Below are 20821 nucleotides of genomic sequence, written 5' to 3'. Positions count from 1 at the left end.
TCCACAGATTGCTGAGTAATACCTGGTGTTCCATGCCTGGAGCACCTCCCCTTCCTTCTTCTCTGATCTTGCTGCTCATGGGACTATTTCTCACACTTTTGTTTCTTCATTCCTCACTGTTCTCTGGTGTTCTTGCCCCTTCTGCAATACCTTTTCACAGAGGCAGCACCAGCTTTGCTGACTGCAGCAGGTCTGTTGTGGAGCCAGTTGGAGCTGGTTGGAACCAACTGGAACTGGCTGTGTGTGGCACAAGGCAGCCCCAGCCTCTCCTCAGAGAGGCCACCCCTGCAGCCCCACTGTCAGCACCTCACCACCTGCACCCAATGAAATGCTGAAGAGAAACATGCAGAACCTAAACCCATGTCTTTCTCCTCTCATTTGTGCAGCATTGGGAAATCATTCTCTTTTTACAACCTCAATTTTCTTTACTGTATTTTGAACACTTCAGTTTCAATATGCAACTGAAGTTATCTGGAAAGACCTGTTAAACTTTCTTATTCAAATGTTTGAATTTTGTTTCTCATTATCTGAATCTATTTTAATTAGCAGTAAATTAAATTAATTTTCCCCAAGTTAAGTTTGGTTTGTCTGCCATAGAGTTTTTGGTCTTAAACAACTGCAACCATGGCAGACAACAATAGATGACTGTAAAATTCAGAATTTATTCAGACTGAATTTTGAGGTAGATTACTCAATACCAGAATGTCTAATCTGGCCAAAGATTGTCACAGATGCAGTCATCAAAACATCATAGTGCTATAAGATGGACCAGATCCTTGGGTATCTTTCAAGAATGTGCTTTCCAAAGTAATGACTTTATGGGAGTATCATGGACTATAAAGTCTGTATTTAATTAGCAGTACTAGGTAGAGGTTTGGTTTTGGTTTTGTTTTTGTTTTTTTCATACACACTGTTTGTACATCTATTTCATATAATCTGATGAAAGTGCCATACAGCTTTCCAGGTTTTGCATGACTAGATTCATTGAGACCATAGCAGAGCAATAAAGCTGTAAAAATAAGATGGAATCAATAAAATATTTCTTATCTGGAGCTCACAGTCCATTTGAAATCTTGCTAAAAAAATATCGGAAGAACTTAAAACAGGTTTTCTGTTCTACCAGACAAACCAAATGTTTTCATGTTGCTGAACCTACATGTTTTTTAAATAACACTCTGCCTACCAATATGCACAACTTAACCAAATCCACAGAACAAGAGAACTGTACTACTATGGATCAGTACAGCAATATGTACAAAGACTGCACTTTAATGAGAAATACAGAATAACACCACAGGGGCTTTGAATCCAGAAACCTAGCTATTATCAGAATAGAACTCCATACATACAATTAACTCCTAAAGAGAAAGCAAACAAATAAATATGTTCAATACAAAATAGATCTTGTAAATGTAACTCCACTTAACTCACTGTTATCTTTACACAGCAGACCCTTACTCTTAGATATGACATCAGAGTAGAAAAATCTTCTTTGGTCAAACTCTTAGCTCAACCTGTTCATCTCTGATCATCTCTGTTCATCTCTGACCATGCTACAGGATTTGGGTTTTTTTTATCCTTGCTGATTCTTCTCCCTTTACCACAGAAAATTCTCCCAACTGAGCATATGCGACAGTTTTCAACAATGGAACCATCTCCTCATGCAGGTAAAACACCACCATAGGGCTGTCCATCTTTCTCACAGTACATTGATTTGTGTGTTTGTGATTTTTGGTACTTATAACATCAGAAAGGCATTAAGAAGAAAAGACAGAGAAGATTACTAGAAAGTTAAAAACCCAAAGTCTTAAAAGTAACAAAGTTTGTCCCCAGGACAGTACAAGACAAGACAGTATAGACAAGGCTTTGACCCACTGTTTTTAGGGAGATTCTGAGCCATAAATTACATAAAGACAACAGAAACTGTAAGTGGGGCCTCAGAGGCCTTATCGACAAAACCTCCTCCTGGAAACCGAAGACATCACTGTCTCCAAATCTTTAAACTTGACAGACAGAATGGAAGAGTTTGGGACAGACCTAACAAGAAAGAAAGTAGAGGGGAGAAACAAACAGTACAAGAGCCAAAGAAATCTTCAGCAGAGGCCCTGTTAGAGACCTTGGGAAAACTGAGGCTACTGAGAATGAAGCAGAAAAAAGTTTAAAAGCCATGAACTGTAACTGGTTCACAAATTACTAAAATTTGATTAAGATGAAAAATGAAGCACAAGTTAGCAAAGACTCAGAACATAGTCTTTATCAAGAAATAAAACTACTTACATAGGAAATGTCTATTTATTCAAATAAACGTAGAATAAATACAAGAACAGATGTAGCAATCTGATCATATCTATTTATTGCTCATTTACTTCTTACAGGAGGTACATGCTGATCTTTGTTTTGATTGTCTAATTAAAATTCATTTTGCCTTTAGCTCTTCTCAAAGCTCTTTTTTTTTTTTTTTTTTTCAGCTCATGACTGTGCTTTCTCACTACTTCTTAAGGACAGGGGATAGGAAAGATAAACAGCTCCCTTGCCATTATTGTATTTGCTCCATCGTATCTGACACTTCTCTATTATCTAGAGCTGATTCTCTCATTGATTCATCTTCCAGTTCCACACAACAACAGATATCAATATTCAACAATCTTTAAATAAAAATACTTTAAATTGTTAACATACATGCCTGTACATATGCATTAAAGATCTGTTACTTTAATAAGGAACTAATTTTCAGCATTATCCTGCTTATACTGCAAACTCACTCTATAGTACTTCAAGATTCTCTGAGCAACTAAGAATCTACTTTTGATCTTTCATCATCTCTTTTTTAATTCTTTAATAAAAATTTTTCTTATAGGGAATTTAGGATATGATTAACCATCTTATGCACAATGAAATGTTTCATTTAGTAACAGAGATTCATTAATAATGCTATATAATAATGTAAATGAAACAGCAACTGGATATTGAAAAAAAAAAAAAGGAACTAAAAAAATTGAGAGCTGCCATACTTCATAATAATGTCAAAGCTATCACCTTAAGATATATAGTTATATTGTGAACATAAATACTTACATTCATTCTGATTATAAAACATCTGTTTATCAAATGTATTTCCTGGTAATACTTTAGTTCATTAGTTGATTATAAATAATTTTCAATGCAATATTCAAATTCATTCAAGCACAATTTTTCGCATTTAGAATTATAGGGTTTTCATTATTGTTTTTTCATTGTGGTTTTAGGGTTGTGGTCCCAAACACCGGATCTATTTTATCAGTTGCCTTTGACAGACTGACTTGATTCTAACTACTGTATTCCAGTTTGGCTACTATTTATTTAGTTTAATGAAAATGACTGCATGAAAGTTCATGGTCTACCCTATGCAGGAAATATGAAAATATAGGAAAAATTGTCATATTTATTATTAAAAGAAAAAAAAAAGTTAATCTATGAACTGAGTCCAATTTTAACAAATATTAGCAGAGCTGGACTTTACATATGAGAAATATATAAGACTTCATTCTCCCAGTGAAAATGCTTGTGGTTTAAGTATTTTTTAAAATATCCTCATAAAAGAGAGTGAATTAACTACAATTAGTAAAAACAAAAAAGCATTACACTTAGCAGGACCATTAGTAGATTTATTAAAGTGTATGTAGAAAGCACATGAACATACCTCTTCACCTAAATGGTATAAATTTGATTCAGAATTCTCCATGAAAAAGGGAAGCTGTATCTCTTCTGAAAAAAAAAAAAAAAAGAGACAGCAAGTTTGGAAAATCACTGGAGAAAATTATGACCTGTTCAAAACTGTGTGTCCACTGCTTTTAATCAAAATATTTTATGAAAGACTAGACAGTTTTTTATTATATTTTCACCATATTCTGGCTAGTTTTTATTGTAATCTACAGCTCTCCTTATTGATAAGGAGAAAGATACTTAAAAGACTGTCATGCTCCTCATTTACTACTGTCATTTCTAGACTGCATAAAAATATTAGACATACTCTACTATTTCAGGAAAAAAAAGGACATTATCAGCAAGTCATCTTCTGTTATGGTTCTTTAACTTTGTCATTCCTTCCCCACCAATGGGTTGTTAAATAGCCAGAAAATCCTTAAAGATTATCATTACATAGCTCTTGATAAACAGCAAAGTGTGAAGTGGCATGAGGTCTTGGTGAGTTATAAATGTTATTGCTATGAGATACTGACTGTGCTCATGCATCTATTGGTAGTATTATCTGAACTTTTTTATACACAGTGATATGTATCTAGAAGTCCTAATCAGTTTTTGTAACATTTGCATTGAGATTTTAGACAACTTTGGAAGGAGTAGGCAATTACTAAAAAGAAGTGTGTGGGAAGTATGTTGGATTTTTTTCTCTTGAGGCATTTTGGAAATTCCCTAGTCTATGATGAATATGGGCTGGTATTAATATTCTTACCAGACCAGAAAGATTCTCAAGCTTATCCACAACTTCACACAGTTTCAAGAACAAATTAAAATCCCTAAAAATGGTCCTTTCCTTACTGTTAATTCTAGATCTAACCTATGGCTCAATTACATAGTTATTATAATACTGCAATAATATAATAAAACTGAATAACTTTCTGGTATGTATCTGGATGAATTAGTTCAGATAAGTGTTTATCACAAATCTGGAAGAGCAACACTAAGGAGTGCATTAAGAATTTGATGTCTTTCTTAGTTATTACTCACAGAAATGTGTTAATTTTCCAGCAATTTTTTATTAAAAAGGTATTTTTAAAAATTCAAACATAGATCACACCTTTTAGGGGACAAACTGTGCTACAAAGTATCACTCAAATTCTGGAGAAAGGCTGATAACTGGAAGAGTTTTAAAATCAGGAAGGAAACTGAACATGTAGACTTTTCAGACATGAGTCCTGAACATTTCTGGATTATGCAGATGCCAGTAAGATTTGGGACACTCCAGTGAGTGTACCATGAAAGAGTTCTTTTTCATTACATTGGATACATTCCACATATAAGATGAACCCAATCACTTTAGAATACTTGTATTTCAAGGCATAAGCCATCATATACCAATTATATATGTTTGTCTTCAGTGAGTATTTTACTCACTTTTTTTATTTGACATAATGAACAGTGTAGCTGCTACATCACCCCCTTGCCTTGGCTTCTCTGAGCCTAACAGAATCATGAAGCTTAAAATGGTGGACACGTCTTTGAAATGTAAATGTATGAAATCATTAGGGGAGATATCATGCCTTTTTCCTGCCTATACTGAGGCTCTTTTTTTGAAGGGTGAATTAGTTGGGGCACAGAATTTGACTGAATGACATACAACTTTTTTTTTTTTCCCTGAACAGATTATTTGCTATCAATGCAGAAGTAAATTGTGTATAATATGAACCATATGGGGGATTCTGCAAATGAAATGGCTTACATTTACCTGCATAACATGAGTTTTTAATTTCTGAGAGCAAATCCATGGTGTCAGAATATCACAGAATCACAGAATAGCTGAGATTGGAAGGGAATTTGGGGAGATGGTATAATCCAACCCCCTTGCTCAAAGCTGGATCACCCAGAGCAGGTTGCTCAGGGCCACATCAGGTCAGGTTCTGAAGGAACCACAGGATGGAGACTCCAAGGATGGAGACTCCACAACCTCTCTGGGCAATCTGTGACAGGTTTTGACCACTTTCAGAGTGAAAAAGCATTTTCTAAGTTTAATTGGAATTCCCTGTACTTCAGTTTGCACCCACTACCTCCTGTCCTTTCACTAAGTACCACTGATGTATCACTGACATCTAGATAGAAATTTCTTGATAAGAACAACCATCTATAGGTTGAACTGACAGATACCTAATAGCATAAATTATTGCTCCAGAAAAATGTGATGGAAGAGAGGCTTGTTAGAATTGCTGAAGTAATTTCAGATGGCCATGCTTCTGATCTCTATGCTAGAATTTTGAAAACATGAACAACTTGGTCCAAAAATGGTATCAGATTATTGATTTTTTCCCCATACCAGTCCTATATTTAACCCCAAGCCTGGTTCTCTGTCCCTTCTCATTGATGGAAGAGAAGGGGGAGAGAGAGACTGCATGTTATTAGGCTGCCAACCAGGCTCAAACCATGACATGTATAAATATAATTACTTTAATTTCCTGTTGTTGCTGCATATGTAAATTTCCTAATATGTAGCAAAATCCATCTGAGAAACCACTCTTGTTAGGCAATCACGTCTTTTCAGTAGTCATCCTAGTTTTCACTTTTATTAGAAGTCTCTTTTGAAATGATTCTTAATTGTCTATTACTGTACTGTCTTGAAACAGTACTTCCAGAAAATTTCATGTTGCCATAACATTTTGGATTGCATCTGCTACTCATAATTTGAGGACTTTGCTCAGTAATTTTTGGAATGTCAAATGTGCTTATTCAAGTACCTTCCCTTTAATTGCACTGGATTAAACCAGCAAGAAACTGAAACACCATTGAGCAATCAAATATTCCTTTAAAATGAACCTTCTTTTATAAAATGTATATTCAGTCATAACAGTGGTGAATGTGGGAATCTCTGTAATTACTATCACTGGTATATTAAGGAGTCTGTGTGTATAGATATAGAAGTACATTGCAAGTATATAATATACATATAATGATGACTGCTGATAATGGCTATAACCTGAATGTCGATGATAGGATAGCAGCAGCCTCATGTTCACAAGCCCTGGTCCTCATGTGGGACTTCAACCAGCCTGATATCTGTTGGAAAGACAACAGAGCAACACAGCAGGGCATAAGCAATCCAGAAAGTTCCTGGAATGTGTTGGTGATAACTTCCTTCTCTGAGTGATAGAGGAGCCAACAAGGAGAGGTGCTATGATGAACTTTGTTTTCACCAGCAAGGAGGGACTGGTGGTGAATGTGAAGCTCAAGGGCAGCCTTGACTGCAGTGACCATGAAATGGTGGAGTTACAGATCCTTAGGGCAGCGAGGAGGGCACACAGCATGTTCACTAACCTAGACTTCAAGAGAGCAGAATTTGGCCTCTTCAGGAATCTGCTTAGTAGAGTAACATGGAAAAAGCCCTGGAGGCAAGAGGAGCCAAAGAAAACTGGTTAATATTTGAGGATCACCTCCTCCAAGCTCAGGAGTGATGTATCCCAACAAAGAGGAAGTCTGTCCAGGAGGCCTGCATGGATGAACAAGGAGCTCCTGGACAAGCTCAGAGACAAAAAGGAAGCCTATAGGAGACAGATAGTCTGGGAGGAATACAGAGAAATTGTCTAAGCAGCCAGAGATCAGGTTAGGAGGGCCAAAGCCCTGATACAATTAAATGTCCAGGGACATTAAGGGCAACAAGAAAAGCTTCTATAGGTACATCAGTGATTAAAGGAAGACTAGAGAAAATGTGGGTCCTCTCCAGATGGAAATGGGAGACCTGGTTAACCGGGACATGGAGAATGCTGAGGTACTCAACAACTTTTTGCCTCAGTCTTCACCATCAAGTGCTCCAGCCAAACATCCCAAGACACAGAAGGCAATGGCAATGACTGGGAGAAAGAACAACTGCCCACTGTAGGAGAAGAGGGTTCAAAACCATCTAAGGAATCTGAAGGTGTACATGTCCATGGGACCTGATGAGATGCATCCACAGGCCATGAGGGAAATGGTGGATGAAGTGGATAAGCCACTGTCCATCATATTTGAAAATCTGTGGCAGTTCGGTGAAGTTCCTGCTGACTGGAAAAGGGGAAACATAACCCCCCTTTTTATAAAGGGATGAAAGGAAGACCCATGGAACTACAGGCCAGTCAGTCTCACCTCTGTGCCCAGCAAGATCACGGAGTGGATCCTCCTGGAAACTCTGCTAGGGCAAATGGAATATAAGGAGATGATTGGTGACACCTGACATGGCTTCACTAAGGGCAAATCATGCCTGACAAATTTGGTGGCATTCTACGATGGGGTTACAGTGCTGCTAGATAAGGGAAGAGAACTGATGTAATCTATCTGGACTTGGGCAAAGCTTGTGACACTTTCCTGCATGACATCCTTGTCTCTAAACTGGAGAGATGTGGATTTGACATATGAAACACTCAGTGGATAAGGAATTGGCTGGATGGTCACACTCAAAGAGTTGTGGTCAAGAGTGTGATGTCCAAGTGAAGAGCAGTGACTAGTGATGTTCCTCAGAGGTCAGTACTGGGACCAGCATTGCTTAACATTTTTGTTGGAGACATGGACAGTTGCATTGAGTGCACTCTCAGCCAGTCTGCTGATGACACCAAGCTGTGTGGTCCGGTTGACACACTGGAGGGAAGGGTTGTCATCCAGAGGGACTTTGACAGGCTTGAGAGGTGGGCCCATGTGAACCTCATAAAGTTCAACAAGGCCAAGTGCAAGGTCCTGCACATGGACTGGGTCAATCCCAAGCACAAATACAGGCTAAGCAATGAGTGGATTGAGAACAGCCCTGAGGAGAAGGACTTGGGGGTATTGGTGAATGGAAAACTGAATATGAACCAACAATGTGCACTCACAGACCAGAATGCCAACTGTATCCTTGGCTACATCCAGAGAAGTGTGGCTAGCAGGTCGATGGAGGTGATTCTCCTCCTCTACTCTGCTCTTCTGAGACCTCACCTGGAGTCCTGTGTTCAGCTCTGGGGCCCCCAACATCAGGAAGACATGGACCTGCTTGAGTGGATCCAGAGGAGGGCCAAGAAGATGATCAGGGAGCTGAAACATCTTCCTTATGAGGATGGGCTGAGAGAGATGGGGTAGTTCATCCTGGAGAAGAGAAAGTTATGGGCAGACCTTACAGCGGCCTTCCAGTACTTAATGGGTCCCTACAGGAAAGATGGATCAGAGAGTATAGTGTTAGGACAAAAGGTAATGTTTTTAAACTGAAAGAGGACATATTTTAGTTAGATAAAAGGAAGAACTTCTTTACTGTGGGGATGGTGAGACACTGGAACACGTTGCCCAGAGAAGTGGATGTCCCTTTCATGGAAGTGTTCAAGGCCAGATTGGATGGGGTTTTGAGCAACCTGATCTAATGGAAGGTGTCCCTGCTCATGTATGCTGGATTTGTGTGGTGGGGTTTTTGGTAGCAGTGCTGGGGCTACAGTGGTGGCCCCCTGTGAGAAGCTTCTTAAAGCTCCCTCAGCTCCAAGTCAGACCTGCCTCTGGACAAGGCTGAGCCAATTAACAATGGTGGCTGCACCTCTGCAATAATGTATTTAAGAAGGAGAACCTGGAAGGATGAGTTGGAGTTGTAAGGAGGACTTGCAAGGAGGACACCTATGTGAACACTGAAGTCTGTGGAAGAAAGAAGGAGGAAGTGAGGTGGAAAGTACACGGGAGAACACCCCACCCCATACCTCATGGTGAGATGGCAGGACTGCCCCCTCTCCACCCATGGAGGTCCATAGTGGAGCAGAGGCCCACCTGTGACATGTAGAGGATCCCACATGCAGCAGGTGAGTATACCTGAAGGAGGGCTGGACTCTGTGGGAAGAAGGATGTTGTGGTTTGAGCCTGGTCGGCAACCAACCACCGCAGCTAGTCACCCTCCCTTTCCCCTCCCCACCTGGGAATGGGGGAGGGAATTAGAGGGGTGAAGGGAGACTCGCAGGCTGAGATAGGAACAGTTTAATAATGGCAATAAAATGAGAACAATGATAATGATAGAAAAAAAAAAAAAGAAATATATAAACAGGCAATCCACAATGTAATAGCTCACCACCCACTAACCAATACCCAGCCCGCTCCCGGCTAGCGACCCTGAGATACCAAGATCCCACAATCACAATCCCGGAAGCGAGAGAGAGCTCCTTCCCGACCACCCCTGCTTTATACAGTGAGCGTGACATTCCATGATATGGAATATTTCATTGGCCAGTTAGGGTCTGGTGTTCTGTCCGTGCTCCCTCCCTGCTCCCTGTGCCCTTGCGCACAGGCAGAATATGAGGAGTCGGAGAGTCCTTGAAGTCTTGGTAGCAGCTGAAAACATCAGTGTGCTATCAGCATTCTTCCCATACCAAACCCAAAGCTAAATCCAAAACACAGCACTCATCTAGTCCCTGAAAAGGAATATTAACTCTATTTCAGCCCAAACCAGGACAAAGACCCAACTGTTGTAGTTCTGCGCTGGGAGGATTACAATATGCAGGAGGAATCCAAGCCCAAGCAGCTAGGGAATAGTTGCAGCCTATGGGAGGGACTTACACGAGAGAAATTTCATGGAGGACTGTTTCCCATGAGAGTGAAACCATGCTGCAGCAGGGAAGAATGTGAGTAGTACTCCCCCTGAGGAATAAGGAAAGACAAACTGACCGTAACCCCCATTCCCTCTCACCTGTGCCACTGGGGGGAGGAGGTAGAGAGATCATGAACAAAACTGAGCCTGGGAAGAGAGGAAGGGTGGGGGGAGTTGTTGTTTTAAGGTGTGGTAATGTTTCTCACTGCCCCACTGTCTGTCAAGTGTTGTTGTTAGTGTTTGAATCAAAGTGATGTTACTTTTTTAATTCCCCTAGTGAGACTGTCTTTTGCCCTTGACTGTAATGGGTGAGTCATCCCTCCCCGGCCTTATCTTGATTCCAGAGCCTTTTGCTTTATTTTTGCTTCCCATTCCTGAGGGGGGAAGGGGCAAGTGAATGGCTGTGTTGTTCTCAGTTGCCTTCTGGGCTCAAACCAGGACACCACTTCGGGAGGATTGGAACTAGATGATCTTTAAGGTCCTTTTCAACCTAAATCACTCTATGACTCTATGAATTTGATTGAAATGCATAGTAGGATTTTTTTTTTTAATTATTCTCAAAGGAAAACTTAAAGCTAGGAATTTACCTATCTGCCCTAACATGGTGACACCATTAGAATACTTAGCTTATCATATTTCCTGTCTACTAATTGATTAAAACTGTTAAGTCAATAAGAACTATCTTTTGATTTGGTTAGAAGGATATGCACCTGTGAATAATGAAGCAACATAAAAATGAAGTTATAAATCATAAAAATGAAGTTATAAATATACAGAACTTCACTACATAAATGATAGATTAGAACATTTTCTTTCTGATTCAGCATGGGAAAGCACATCCAGAAACTCAGTGCCAGCAGGAAAAATGTAAGGTACAGTATGATATATTTTCTCTTCTGAAACCCCAAAATTCTTGAACTCTTATACTATGCCAGTAAAACTGTGTTATTGAATATCTGATGTTCCAATACAAATAATTCTTAATTGAATTAATGCAATAGGCTGTAGTGTAAATAAATATATTTGATAAGGTGTTATTATTACTACTGTAGCTAATAATACTATTAATATTCTACACTTCATCACCTATACCACTTCTTAAAATGCAATACACTTCAAAACAACAAAGTTCTATATTCTTATGAATTCATGTAATCAATAATAGCTTGCTTTGTTGAGGTAGCTGGTTAAATTAAGAAGAATAGAAAACAGTTTTAATTTCATTCCAAGTGTCTCTTACATGTTCTTAATTAACTTTTTCCAGGAACTGATAAACCAGTGTTACCAGTGGTCATTGCAAAAACTGTGTAGCAATTCTCAGGGAGGTGATTAACCTTAGAACAGTAGGCAAACTTAAAGTACAGTTACTAGCTACCTCCCCATTAAATATCTTTTCTTGAAACCAAGCTTTGCTTCTTCTCCCTATTCTTAAATCTTATACTGTCTGTAATTTCTAAGTCAGGCATATGTAACACAAGGGCACCTGTGCTTTGTTCCAGTACCACAGAAATTGTGAGACTTGGTCAGTCAATGTTTGCGAAATCCATTGAGATACTTCACTGAAAGATGGTGTTGCTATAGAAATTTGTATTATTTGTTCTTATATAATGCAGGCAGAATAATAAAGAAATCTAACAGTGAAAAAAAAAAAAAAGTACTTGATGATATCATTATTGTAAAATTTTTCAGTGTTTTGGTGGTTTTACTACTTCTTGCTTAGTTATTTTTCCACAGTAATTGGAATTCAAGTGTACAGTGAACTAATTCACCTGAGTTTACTTAGCAGGATTTGTGTTCACAGCCACATACTGTAGTTTTCATTAAAAGGATAATGACAAAAGTCATATGTTATCTTGAGTTTTGAGTTTTACACATAATAGAGTAGCACAAATCCCATTACTCAGGCAACATCTGCCCTTGGTCCCTTAATCAAAATCTCCCATATCATTCTCTTCCTTTAAATCTTCAAAGTCCAACAGCTTGTGACTGTTCTGGAGGAATACAGTATTTCCCTCAGGTGACAGATAACTTGAGGCCACTTCATACTCAATTAATTGTCAAATATCTTCTGTTGTGCTCTGTGTGTCTCTCTGATTCAAGAAGCTACATCAGGTTCTCAAGCTGTAAGAGGTCACCAAAGAGGAAAGATAATAAAGACAGAAAATCCAAAATGAAACAAAAATCCATAGGTGATGTAAATGGCATTTACTTGCCAAGTGATAAACCAAAGAGCTGTCCAGGGGAATTAGCTGGTGCTGAATAATAAATGTTAAAAATGTTACTAGGATCAGTGTCATGGTTTGAACTCAGAGGACAACTAAGCACCATGCAGCCACTCACTCGCCCCTTTCCCTCCAGCACTGGGAAGGAGAAAATAAGCACAAGCTTGGAATTTGAGATAAGGACAGGGAGGGGTGACTCACTGTCCTGAGTTTGACTGAGTGGTGGGGTTTTTTGGTAGCAGAAGAGGGTGCTATAGGGGTGGACCCCTGTGAGAAGCTTCTCAAATCTCCCCTAGCTCTAAGTGAGTTCCACCTCTGCACCAAAACTGAGCCAATTAACTGTGCCTCTGCAATAACGTGGTGAAGGGATGTGGTGAGGAGGAGTGGGACTTGTGAGGACGAGTTGCAGCAGCTGTGCGAACACCAAGGACAGTGGAGGAATGGAGGAACAAAGGAGGGGAGAGGTGTGCTGGAGCAGAGACCCCCCTGTATCTTGTGGTGAGATGGCAGGTTGGCGGCACCCCCCGCCGCCACCCATGAAGATCTACGGTGGAGCAGACACTCATTTATGGCCTGTTTCACCTGGTTGATCAAGGTGCTGTGCCCAAAGAAGGCCAGAGTCTGGTGGGAAAAGGTAGACCCCACTGTTGTAGTTCAGCTCTGGGAGGATTGCAGCATGTGGGGGTGTCCCACACCAGAGCAGCATGGGAAGGGCTGCAATCCGTGCGAGGGACTCAACTTGGAGAAAGTTGGTCTCCCACGCCAGAGCAGTGTAAGGAAATGCTGCGGCCCATTGGGAGGAACTCACATTGGAGAAAGTTTGTGGAGGACTGTCTCCTGTGAGAGGGGGACCACGATGGAGCAGGGGGAACAAGTTCCAGAAGCTCCCCTCATCGAAGATGGAAGCATTACCACATCTTGAAAGCACCTCCCCCACTTCTCCCTTCTTCCTGGGCACAGCTTTGCTCCCAATATCTGTATCTCCTCCCCCCAGCAGTGCAGGTGACAGGGAATGAGGGGTGCAGTCAGTGCTACTTCTTCTTCCATCTTGGGGAGGGGTTGAACTTCTGGAACTTCTTCCCCCTGCTCCAGTGTGGTCCCCCTCCCACAGGTACAGTCCTCCACAAAATTTCTCTGAATTGTGTCCTTCCCATGGGCCACAGCATTTCCCAAGCAGCTCCAGTGTGGGACACCCCCACATGCTGCAATCCTCCCAGAGCTGAACTAAAACAGCAGGGGCTGCTTCTTCCCATGGGATCCTGGGCTCCTTTGGGCACAGTCACCTGAGCAGCGTGGGGCCCCCCACAGGCAGCATCTGCTCCACTGTAGACCTCCATGTGTGGCGGGAGGTGGGGCATCCCTGTCATCTCACCACAGGATGCAGGGGGGTTTCTACTCTGGCTTACCTCCCCCTCCCCTTTCTTCTACCATTCTTCCACTGACCTCAGTGTTCATGCACATGTCACATCTCCTCCTCACAACCACAACTACTCCTCACAACCAGAACTCCTCCTCCCTGGTCCCCTTCTTAAATATGTTATCACAGAGGCACAGCTGATTGGCTTGGCCTTGGTGCAGAGGTGGGTCTGACTTGTAGCTGGAGGGGCTTCAAGAAGCTTCTCACTACTGTAGGCCTCTCTCCTGCTGCCAAAACCACCACCACTCACTCAAACCCAGGACAAGCAGACAAGCACCCCCAGGAAGGAAAGCTTGTAGCACTCCATGAGCTGGCAGATTCATACTAATGAAGGCCAACAACATAAAAGACAACAAGTTAGAATAGATGAACAAACAATGAAAGAAAACCTCATCTTGTATCTAGAGTCTGACAAGAGTCAGACAGTCTTTTACAGGGGATAGATGATGTTCCATTTATGAATCAAAATAAACTGTCATAAGTTTATGATATTTCAGTAAAATACCAATATTGAACTCTGTTTAATAATTAAAAAAAATCAATGGGGAAACATTTTTAATTAGACCATGTATTTAGCATTCTAATACAAACAAACAGTTTAATCTGGAATAAGATCACAATCTAAGCATTTAATTATGAGTCTCATTTCATAAAATTCCTCACCTGCCTTATCATGCAGGGTTAAAAATACATGTAATTTTGATACATATATTTCCTCAAATAGTTGTGCAACCTAGTCTAACTAGGTTTGGTAGTAATAAATGTGCCAACCATCAGAGTAAAAACATTCCAAAGACTATGGTACATACACAGCTGACTAATAAACAATAATGACCATAACACTGTATTCACACTGCTTGAACTTAAAATAATTGCATACTTACTATGGTGAGAAGGCTCACTCTAAGCTCTACTATAGTCTAGTTTTGGCATTGTTTCTAGTGCTGCAAAGTAGATAAGCTTCCCTCTGATTATGTTTGAATGTAATACTGCAGTTGAGCCACAATAAATTGTATGAAAGCATGTACGTCTGCAGATGTAAGTAGGAACTGTGCTACGGGTGATTTTTTTTTCCACTCTGGAGAAGATATAACATCTCATAATGAAGGTGGTGAAACACTGGAACAGGTTACACAAAGTTGTGGAATATCCATTCTTGGAAGTATTTAAAACTTGACTGAATATCATGCCTGAGAAACCCATCTCACTTAATTCAGCTTTTATCAGGAGGCTGGACCAGATGACCCTCAGAGTTCCCTTCTAAATTAAGCCTAGGAAGCTTGGAGTATATGCAAATCACTTAACCTTTTCCCTTAATTAACATTAACTGTGTTAATGTCAGTCTCTGATATAAATAAGGAAGGTGAAAATTGGTACCTACTATAAAACACCCAAGTAAATTCAACCCTCTTTCACTATATCCTGAGTCACTAAAACAAACGAACTGCTAGAACTGTGCCCCGTTCCACTGTAGAGAAATTGGTGAGAACAGAAAAACAAAATGGTACAGAAATCTATGGATTTAGTCATTTAGTAATTCACCAGAGGAGAACAGAACTTTGAGAATAAGATTGGAGGGTAAAATCAGGGTCATTGCACCCAAAAGAATTCATTAGATGCGTGCTGGCAGCAACTTAGAATTTTTTAAGCATTTCAGGCACAAAGAACTATCTGCTTTTCTTATATCCAAAGACCAATTATATGCTTCTAATACTTGTTACTAAGCAAAAAAAGTATCTTTAAAAATACATGCACTGTCCTCATTTGCAGTAGGGTATTTTAGAGAAGTTATCTACTAGTGCTATTGATACACTATCTGAATTCAACAACATGAGAAGCCTAGATACTAACACTTTTAAAAGCTGTTATCAGCATTATGTTAAATTTTCTTCTAGGACAGCTTGATGAAACAGTGTCAGAAATGTGTTTGTAATTGATTGTTCATGTGTGTCAGTATATTAACATCATTAATAACAATATGTGATAGCATTGTTAGTTATAGTTATTAGCTTAATCTACTACTAAATGGACCTCTACTTATTTTCTGCCCCTCTCCATATGAGTAATAATAACAGCATGCAGTAGAAAGCACTGCAATGGCACACAAGTTTGCCTCAAAGACTCTCATGTATTCACTTATAGGAGTATAGCATTTAGCAGAAATACTAACCTAGAACCCTGGGGAAGAACAGCTCCAGACACCGGCATATGCTGGGGGCAGCCCAGTTGGAAAGCAGGTTTGCAAAAAAGGACATGGGAGTCCCTGTGGACAGCAAGTTGAACATGAGCCAGCAATGTGCCCTTACTACAAAGAAGACAAATGGTATCTCCGGTCTGCATTAGGAGAAGTGTTGCCAGGAGGTAAATGGAGGTGTCCTTTCCCTTTACTCTGCACTGATGGTGCCACCAGTGGAGTGTTGTGTTCAGTTCTGGGCTCCTCAGTACAAGAATCATACAGAGATACTGCAGAGAGTCCAGCAAAGGGCCATGAAGATGACGGACTAGAGTATCTCTCCTATAAGGAAAGGCTGAGAGAGCTGGGACTATTCAGCCTGGAGAAGACAAGGCTCAGGAAGGATCTTAAAGGTTACAAAGAAGACAGAGTCAGGCTCTTTCCAGTGGTGCCCAGTGACAGGGTGTGACGGCCCAATAAAATCACAGTTATTGTCTCAAACATGCTATAGAGAACTTTGGTAATGGAAACAGTCTCTATGGAGATACCAGGGCCGCGATGCTAAGATGTGGTAAGAAGAGAGGGTCCCACAGAGGTGGGACCACTGTTTTCTGAGGCTGGACTTCCCTATCTTGAGTGACACCATAATGAACCAACAGAGAAGCCATTTTCATGATGCATGCGCTGGGAAGAAAGGTCAGACACTGATCATACCTTCAGGGAAAGGGAATTAACCTTAATCCTGACCTGGGAATCAGCAAATCTGAGTTGCTGTGCTGAGAAACTGGGATATGACACAGGTCAAGACAACAGGAACAAGCTAAAAAACAGGAGGTTCCCTCTGAACATCAGAAAACACTTTCTCACTGTAAAGCTGACAGCACTTACACAGGTTGCTCAGGGAGGTTGTGGAGGTTAGAGATATTCAAAAGGAAATGGTCCTGGGCTCTAGGTGAACCTGCTTCAACATCGGAGTTGGACAAGACCACCAGGGGTCCCTTCCAAATCCAGCCACTCTGTGATTCTGTGAACCTCAGAATGGCAAATTAATAGTTTCTTAGATCTGCACAGAGCTAATAAACTTTGTCTCTCATTAAGGTTTATTCTCTGAAATGCTTGTCAAACCAATGAGTATACTGAACAATATTTTCTTCTGCTATCACTCCTAGGAATATAAAGTCTATCAACATCTGAGCTCTTTTTCATTCAGAGACACAAACTCCCTCTTAATATTCTAACTTCCACAGATAGAGATGTTTGGTCTTTCTATTGTCACACGTTGATGTCAATCTGTAATTGCAGCAGAACACTGAAGAAAGACGTGAATTTAAAAAGTAAATATTAACCTTTGCTAATTTCTTCTAATTTTGTAAAGTCCTAGCTTGAATATGAGAACTGGTTTCAGACAGATGTTTATTTTTAATTACATTCTCCTATTTGGCATATACAAGGCAGATGTGTCTTGTGGAGCTGAAATTTTAGGAACCTCTCAGAAATTTGTGAAGCTGGCACAGTTTAGTTACATCCTTATCCCACTGAAGTAAAGTGGTCACTGATCTCATTAGCTGTTCTTGTTACAGTGCTTACATTGCAGTTTCATTGATTTGTGTATTTGATTTTAATTAAAATTTATATGCTAACATTGTGAAATCTAAACTGTGTTTTGTCTATCTATTTATTTCACCATGAAATTTTGAAGCAGGAAGGTTCTAGCCCTGTCCATAAAATCAGAATCAGAAATCTGTCTCACACAAGGTCTTCTAAATTAGTACAGTGTTCTCCACTCCTTGGCCATACTTCTGGTCTACTTGTATCCTAACAGGGATGTCACCCTACCATCCATTTCCATATACTCTAGTTTCAAGCAGTTTTGGAATTATGCCCGAAACCACTAATTCTGCGTGCTACTTTCTGAAGCCACAGTACTCTTTGTGATAGAATGCTGGAGTAAGCCCAGTTGGGCCCTGTAGTTCCTGCCACTGAATTTCTATTTTTACTCTGCCTCTTACTAAATCCTCTATTAGAATTCATTACTTATTTCTGAATGAGTATGTGGATAAAAATGCAAATGTATGTGTAGCTATTCCATTTTAAATTGTTTTATCTTCATCATTTATCTTTAACTGTTCAGGTTTCTAATCTGAATCTGAAGTGCTCTGCATACACTGTTTCTTATAAAAGTATCCCTCAATTAAGATCTGCATTCTCCTATTCATCACTGACTTAACTGCTTCTAGATGTACTCTGTCATCATATAGTAATGTGATCCAAAAACTCAAATACTAACCTGCTCCTCTATTCTTCATTGCAAATCACAGTTTAACCATTTGAACTGGCTATAATTTCCAAAGGCATTTTATAAGTGTTCAAACAGAATTATGTGTAATACCATAGTGTATTAGTTGCATAGCACATGAATATTTTTTTTCATAAAATGTGTAAAAAATTTTAAATTAATCAAGAATTACAAGAAAGATTACCTTGAACCTACACTACAAAATAGATGTGACCTATATTTAATACAGTGTAATAAAACATTGATAAAATGCTATAAAATATTATACCATAGCTGTAAAATTCTGGAAATTGCTTAGTTATACTGAAATAAATTCTAAAAATATTTTTTCAAATTATGCTTGAATAATACAAAATTTAAAAATCAACCATTAAAATTTTTACTCTATTTACACGTTGTGGTTTGAGACTGGTCAGCAGCCAACCACCACTTAGCCACTCTCTCTCCCTTCCCCTCCGGCAATAAGAAGGGACAGAGAGCCAGGCTTGGGGTTTGAGATAGGATTGGGATGGGGAAAAATCACCCTTTATGGGCACCAGTAAAAGGCAGACTCGTTAGGGGAAGAAAAAAAGAACATATATTTATGACAGACATTAACAACATGTAACAGAGTAGGACACTGAGAAGCATTGCCACATCTTGAGAACACCTTCCCCCCACCCCTCCCTTCTTCCCAGGATCAGCTTTCCTCCTGATTTCTCTACCTCCTCCCCTCAATGGCACAGGGGCAGGGAATGGGGGGTGCAGTCAGTGCTGCCACTTCTTCCATCTTTGGTGGGGGGAGATCCTGCTCCATTGTGGTCCCCCTCTCACAGCAGACAGTCCTCCACAAACTTTCTCTGACGTGAGTTCCTCCCATGGGCCGCAGTGTTCCCCACACTGCTCTGTCGTGGGTCACTAACTTTCTCTGACTGGAGTCTCTCCCATGGCTGCAGCCCTTCCCGAGATGCTCCAGCGTGGGACACCCCTGCATGCTGCAATCCTCCCAGCACTGAATTACAGCAAAGGGTCTACCTTTTCCCACCATACTCCTGCCTTCTTTGGGCACAGCACCTTGATCAACCAGGCGAAACATGATACAGGCCATAAATCAATGTCTGCTCCACCATAGATCTTCATGGGTGGCAGGGGGGGGCCGCCCTGCTGTCTCACCACAGGATACAGGGGAGTCTCTGATCTGGCACACCTCCCCCCTTCTTCTTTCTTCTTCCGTTCCTCCACTGACCTTGGTGTTCATGCAGCTGCAGCAACTACTCCTTACAATTCACACTGCTCATCACCATGTCCCTTCTGAAATACGTTATCACGGAGAGGCAGCTGATGGGCTCAGTTTCCAAACAGAGGTGGAGCTGACTTGGAGCTGGGGGAGCTTTGAGAAGCATCTCATAGGGGGACGTCCCTATATCCCCCTCCCATGCCACCAAAAAAACCCCACTACTCACTCAACCCAGGACACTGCGATATTGTATACTTGCTACTAATTTAAACATGTGGCTAATGTAAAATTCATTTGAGTTTAACTTTGATTTCACTATGCCACACCACTGGTTTCAGAATTCCACAGCATGAGCTTATTCATCTTAAAAGAAACAGAAGTACTAAGCAGAAATTAAAAAATTAGAAGACAAAGACTGATTGTTCTATAGTAGGTCTTTATTCTAAAAATGGTACAGGTATACACAGATATGCATGTAGATCCTAAAAGTAAAATTCTGTTGTTGTTCTTTGTTGCTTAATTTAATAAGACTGCAATACTAAGGATATAATAAAAATAATTCTGTTTCATTACAGATCTGAAATATCCTGACCACCATTTAGTTTAACTCATCTAAAACTGAATCATCAATGAAGTGATTTGTTAAAATACCAAGTATGTGGAAGATAGTATTTTCCTGAACTAAACAATTCCACAATAGCAAGCTGCCTAGAATACAACTGCACCTCAGGGTCCCTTTCTTGATGTTTTTGCCCTTTTTTAGGGTACAGACATGCCCAAAGCCCTGATGTGATTTATTTGACAGATCTAGATATCTGGGTGGCAGTTGTACACAAACCTACGTTTTAGCTTCTCTCCTTCTGAAAGCTACACAGAAAAGCTATGCAGAGTTCTAATTTTTATGAGAATTTGTATTTATTTTACATAAATAATATGTAGAAACCCTTGCAAATAAACTTTTTTTTCAATTAATATTCACTGGTTATGAATAATTGAATAATGGGAATCATAAGAGTGACTCAAGTGAATACATGAGTTTAAAGTAGAAGAATAGTCATAAACATTGTTTTCAACTCTATTTTAACTATTCACGTCTATAAGCAACTTCAATGTACTGCTATTACAGATGGAGTACCTAGGCTTCAAAAGTATTGTGCAATAAAACTTTAGTATGATATATAGATTAAAAAGAACAATTCAGTCTTTAATGTGTGAGCTAAGTAATGTAACAAT

The sequence above is a fragment of the Tyto alba genome, unplaced genomic scaffold, assembly GCF_018691265.1.
Source record: "Tyto alba isolate M040663 unplaced genomic scaffold, T.alba_DEE_v4.0 Super-Scaffold_6, whole genome shotgun sequence".
Classification (NCBI taxonomy): domain Eukaryota; kingdom Metazoa; phylum Chordata; class Aves; order Strigiformes; family Tytonidae; genus Tyto; species Tyto alba.
This window is presented reverse-complemented; position numbering follows the sequence as displayed.